This window comes from Aegilops tauschii, chromosome 3 (genome assembly GCF_002575655.3).
Source record: "Aegilops tauschii subsp. strangulata cultivar AL8/78 chromosome 3, Aet v6.0, whole genome shotgun sequence".
In the NCBI taxonomy this organism is placed as follows: domain Eukaryota; kingdom Viridiplantae; phylum Streptophyta; class Magnoliopsida; order Poales; family Poaceae; genus Aegilops; species Aegilops tauschii.
The window spans coordinates 140,558,438-140,564,437 of NC_053037.3; positions in this window are offsets into that span (position 1 = coordinate 140,558,438).

Genomic DNA, 6,000 nt, shown 5'->3' on the forward strand with positions numbered 1-6,000 from the left:
AAGCCACGAGGCAGGGAGGCGCGCCCCCCACCCTCGTGGGCCCCTCGTGGCTCCACCGACCTACTTCTTTCGCCTATATATACTCATGTACCCTGAAAACATCCGAGAGCACCACGAAACCCTATTTCCATCGCCGCAACCTTTTGTACCCGTGAGATCCCATCTTGGGGCCTTTTCCAACGCTCCGCCGGAGGGGGAATCGATCACGGAGGGCTTCTACATCAAGACCATAGCCTCTCCGATGATGTGTGAGTAGTTTACCATAGACCTTCGGGTCCATAGTTATTAGCTAGATGGCTTCTTCTCTCTCTTTGGATCTCAATACAAAGTTCTCCTCGATTCTCTTGGAGATCTATTCGATGTAATTCTTTTTGCCGTGTGTTTGTTGAGATCCGATGAATTGTGGGTTTATGATCAAGATTATCTATGAACAATATTTGGTTCTTCTCTGAATTCTTATATGTATGATTTGTTATCTTTGCAAGTCTCTTCGAATTATCAGTTTGGTTTGGCCTACTAGATTGATCTTTCTTGCCATGGGAGAAGTGCTTAGCTTTGGGTTCAATCTTGCGGTGTCCTTTCCCAGTGACAGCAGGGGCAGCAAGGCACGTATTGTATTGTTGTCATCGAGGATAAAAAGATGGGGTTTATATCATATTGCTTGAGTTTATCCCTCTACATCATGTTATCTTGCCTAATGCATTACTCTGTTCTTATGAACTTAATACTCTAGATGCATGTTGGATAGCGGTCGATGTTGTTGGGGAGCGTAGTAATTTCAAAAAAAATCCTACGCACACACAGGATCATGGTGATGCATAGCAATGAGAGGGAGAGTGTGTCCACGTACCCTCGTAGACCGAAAGCGGAAGCGTTAGCACAACGCGGTTGATGTAGTCGTACGTCTTCACGATCCGACCGATCAAGTACCGAACGTACGGCACCTCCGAGTTCAGCACACGTTCAGCTCGATGACGGCCCTCGAACTCCGATCCAGCCGAGCTTTAAGGGAGAGTTCCATCAGCACGACGGCGTGGTGACGGTGATGATGATGCTACCGACGCAGGGCTTCGCCTAAGCACCGCTACGATATTATCGAGGTGGAATATGGTGGAGGGGGCACCGCACACGGCTAAGAGATCAAGAGATCAATTGTTGTGGCTAGAGGTGCCCCCTGCCCCCGTATATAAAGGAGGGAGGGAGTGGCCGACCCTAGAGGGGGCGCGCCAAGTGTGGGGAGTCCTACTTGGACTCCCAAGTCCTAGTAGGATTCCCCTTTCCTTTCCGGAGCAGGAGAGAAGGAAAGAGGGGGAGAGGGAGAAGGAAAAGGGGGCTGCACCCCTTGTCCAATTCGGACCAGAGGGGGGGTGCCTCCTTTCTTTTGACCTATCTCCTCTATTCCCGTATGGCCCAATAAGGCCCAATACTTCTCCCGGTGAATTCCCGTAACTCCCCGGTACTCCGAAAATACCCGAATCACTCGGAACCTTTCCGATGTTCAAATATAGTCGTCCAATATATCGATCTTTACGTCTCGACCATTTCGAGACTCCTCGTCATGTCCCCGATCTCATCCGGGATTCCGAACTACCTTCGGTACATCAAATCACATAGACTCATAATACAATCGTCACCAAAACTTTAAGCGTGCGGACCCTACGGGTTCGAGAACTATGTAGACATGACCGAGACACGTCTCCGGCCAATAACCAATAGCGGAACCTGGATGCTCATATTGGCTCCCACATATTCTACGAAGATCTTTATCGGTCAAACCGCATAACAACATACGTTGTTCCCTTTGTCATCAGTATGTTACTTGCCCGAGATTCGATCGTCGGTATCTCAATACCTAGTTCAATCTCGTTACTGGCAAGTCTCTTTACTCGTTCCGTAATACATCATATCGCAACTAACTCATTAGTTACAATGCTTGCAAGGCTTATAGTGATGTGCATTACCGAGTGGGCCCAGAGATACCTCTCCGACAATCGGAGTGACAAATCCTAATCTCGAAATACGCCAACCAACAAGTACCTTCGGAGACACCTGTAGAGCACCTTTATAATCACCCAGTTACATTGTGAAGTTTGGTAGCACACAAAGTGTTCCTCCGGTAAACGGGAGTTGCGTAATCTCATAGTCATAGGAACATGTATAAGTCATGAAGAAAGCAATAGCAACATACTAAACGATCAAGTGCTAAGCTAACGGAATGGGTCAAGTCAATCACATCATTCTCCTAATGATGTGATCTCGTTAATCAAATGACAACTCATGTCTATGGCTAGGAAACATAACCATCTTTGATTAACGAGCTAGTCAAGTAGAGGCATACTAGTGACACTCTGTTTGTCTATGTATTCACACATGTATCATGTTTCCGGTTAATACAATTCTAGCATGAATAATAAACATTTATCATGAAATAAGGAAATATATAATAACTTTATTATTGCCTCTAGGGCATATTTCCTTCAGTCTCCCACTTGCACTAGAGTCAATAATCTAGCTCACATCGCCATGTGATTTAATACCAATATTTCACATCACTATGTGATTAACACCCATAGTTCACATCGTCATGTGACCAACACCCGAAGGGTTTACTAGAGTCAATAATCTAGTTCACATCGCTATGTGATTAACACCCAAAGAGTACTAAGGTGTGATCATGTTTTGCTTGTGAGAGAAGTTTAGTCAACGGGTTTGCCACATTCAGACCCGTATGTATTTTGCAAATTTCTATGTCAACAATGCTCTGCACGGAGCTACTCTAGCTAATTGCTCCCACTTTTAATATGTATCCAGATTGAGACTTAGAGTCATCTGGATCAGTGTCAAAAACTTGCATCGACGTAACCCTTTACGACGAACCTTTTGTCACCTCCATAATCGAGAAACATATCCTTATTCCACTAAGGATAATTTTGACCGCTGTCCTGTGATCTACTCCTAGATCACTATTTTACTCCCTTGCTTAACTCGGTGTAGGGTATACAATAGATCTGGTACACAGCATGGCATACTTTATAGAACCTATGGCTGAGGCATATGGAATGATTTTCATTCTCTTTCTATCTTCTGCCGTGGTCGGGCTTTCAGTCTTACTCAATTTCACACCTTGTAACAGAGGCAATAACTCTTTCTTTGACTGTTCCATTTTGAACTACTTCAAAATCTTGTTAAGGTATGTACTCATTGAAAGAACTTATCAAGCATCTTGATCTATCTCTATAGATCTTGATGCTCAATATGTAAGCAGCTTCACCGAGGTCTTTCTTTGAAAAACTTTTATTCAAGTATCCTTTTATGCTATCCAGAAATTCTATATCATTTCCAATCAGCAATATGTCATCCACATATAATATCAGAAATGCTACAGAGCTCCCACTCACTTTCTTGTAAATACAGGCTTCACCGTAAGTCTGTATAAAACTATATGCTTTGATCAACTCATCAAAGCGTATATTCCAACTCCGAGATGCTTGCACCAGTCCATAGATGGATCGTTGGAGCTTGCACATTTTGTTAGCACCCTTTGGATCGTTAAAACTTTCTGGTTGCATCATATACAACTCTTCTTCCAGAAATCCATTCAGGAATGCAGTTTTGATATCCATTTGCCAGATTTCATCAAATGTGGCAATTGCTAACATGATTCGGACAGACTTAAGCATCTCTACGAGTGAGAAAATCTCATCGTAGTCAACACTTTGAACTTGTCGAAAACATTTTTGCGACAATTCAAGCTTTGTAGATAGTAACACTACTATCAGTGTCCGTCTTCCTCTTGAAGATCCATTTATTCTCAATGGCTTTGCCGATCATTGGGCAAGTCCACCAAAGTCCATACTTTGTTCTCATACATGGATCCCATCTCAGATTTCATGGCCTTAAACCATTTTGCGGAATCTGGGCTCATCATCGCTTCCTCATAGTTCGTAGGTTCGTTATGGTCAAGCAACATGACCTCCAGAACAGGATTACCGTAACACTCTGGTGCGGACCGTACTCTGGTTGACCTACGAGGTTTGATAGTAACTTGATCTGAAGTTTCATGATCATCATCATTAATCTTCCTCACTAATTGTGTAGGCATCACTCGAACTGATTTCAGTGATGAACTATTTTCCTATTCGGGAGAAGGTACTATTACCTCATCAAGTTCTACTTTCCTCCCACTCACTTCTTTCGAGAGAAACTCCTTCTCTAGAAAGGATCCATTTTTAGCAACAAATGTCTTGCCTTCGGATCTGTGATAGAAGGTGTACCCAACAGTCTCCTTTGGGTATCCTATGAAGACGCATTTCTCCGATTTGGGTTCGAGCTTATCAGGTTGAAACTTTTTCACATGAGCATCGCAACTCCAAACTTTAAGAAACAACAACTTTGGTTTCTTGCCAAACCACAGTTCATATGGTGTCGTCTCAACGGATTTAGATGGTGCCCTATTTAACGTGAATGCAGCTGTCTCTAATGCATAACCCCAAAACGATAGTGGTAAATAGGTAAGAGACATCATAGATTGCACCATATCCAATAAAGTGCGGTTATGACGTTTGGACAACCATTACGCTGTGGTGTTCTAGGTGGCATGAGTTGCGAAACTATTCCGCATTGTTTCAAATGAAGACCAAACTTGTAACTCAAATATTCTCCTCCACGATCAGATCGTAGAAACTCTATTTTCTTGTTACGATGATTTTCACCTTCACTCTGAAATTATATGAACTTTTGAAATGTTTCAGACTTATGTTTCATCAAGTAGATATACCCATATCTGCTCAAATCGTCTGTGAAGGTCAGAAAATAATGATACCCGCCGCGAGCCTCAACACTCCTCGGATCACATACATCAGTATGTATTATTTCCAATAAGTCAGTTGCTCGCTCCATTGTTCCGGAGAACGGAATCTTAGTCATCTTGCCCATAGGGCATGGTTCGCAAGCATCAAGTGATTCATAATCAAGTGATTCCAAAATCCCATCAGCATGGAGTTTATTCATGCGCTTTACCAATATGACCTAAACGGTAGTGCCACAAATAAGTTGCACTATCATTATTAACTTTGCATCTTTTGGCTTCAATATTATGAATATGTGTATCACTACGATCGAGATCCAACAAACCATTTTCATTGGGTGTATGACCATAGAAGGTTTTATTCATGTAAACAGAACAACAATTATTCTCTAACTTAAATGAATAACCGTATTGCAATAAACATGATCAAATCATATTCATGCTCAACGCAAAACACCAAATAACACTTATTTAGGTTCAACACTAATCCCGAAAGTATAGGGAGTGTGCGATGATGATCATATCAATCTTGGAACTACTTCCAACACACATCGTCACCTCGCCCTTAACTAGTTTCTGTTCATTCTGCAACTCCCGTTTCGAGTTACTAATCTTAGCAACTGAACTAGTATCAAATACTGAGGAGTTGCTATAAACACTAGTAAAGTACACATCAATAACATGTATATCAAATATACCTTTGTTCACTTTGCCATCCTTCTTATCCGCCAAATACTTGGGGCAGTTCCTTTTACAGTGACCAGTCCCTTTGTAGTAGAAGCACTTAGTCTCAGGCTTAGGTCCAGACTTGGGTTTCTTTACTTGAGCAGCAACTTGCTTGCCGTTCTTCTTGAAGTTCCCCTTCTTCCCTTTGCCCCTTTACTTGATACTAGTGGTCTTGTTAAGCATCAACACTTGATGATCTTTCTTGATTTCTACCTTAGTTGATTTCAGCATCACGAAGAGCTTGGGAATCGTTTCCGTTATCCCTTGCATATTGTAGTTCATCACGAAGTTCTAGTAACTTGGTTATAGTGACTAGAGAACTCTGTCAATCACTATCTTATCTGGAAGATTAACTCCCACTTGATTCAAGTGATTGTAGTACTCAGACATTCTGAGCACATGCTCACTAGCTGAGCTATTCTCCTCCATCTTGTAGGCAAAGTACTTGTCAAATGTCTCATACCTTT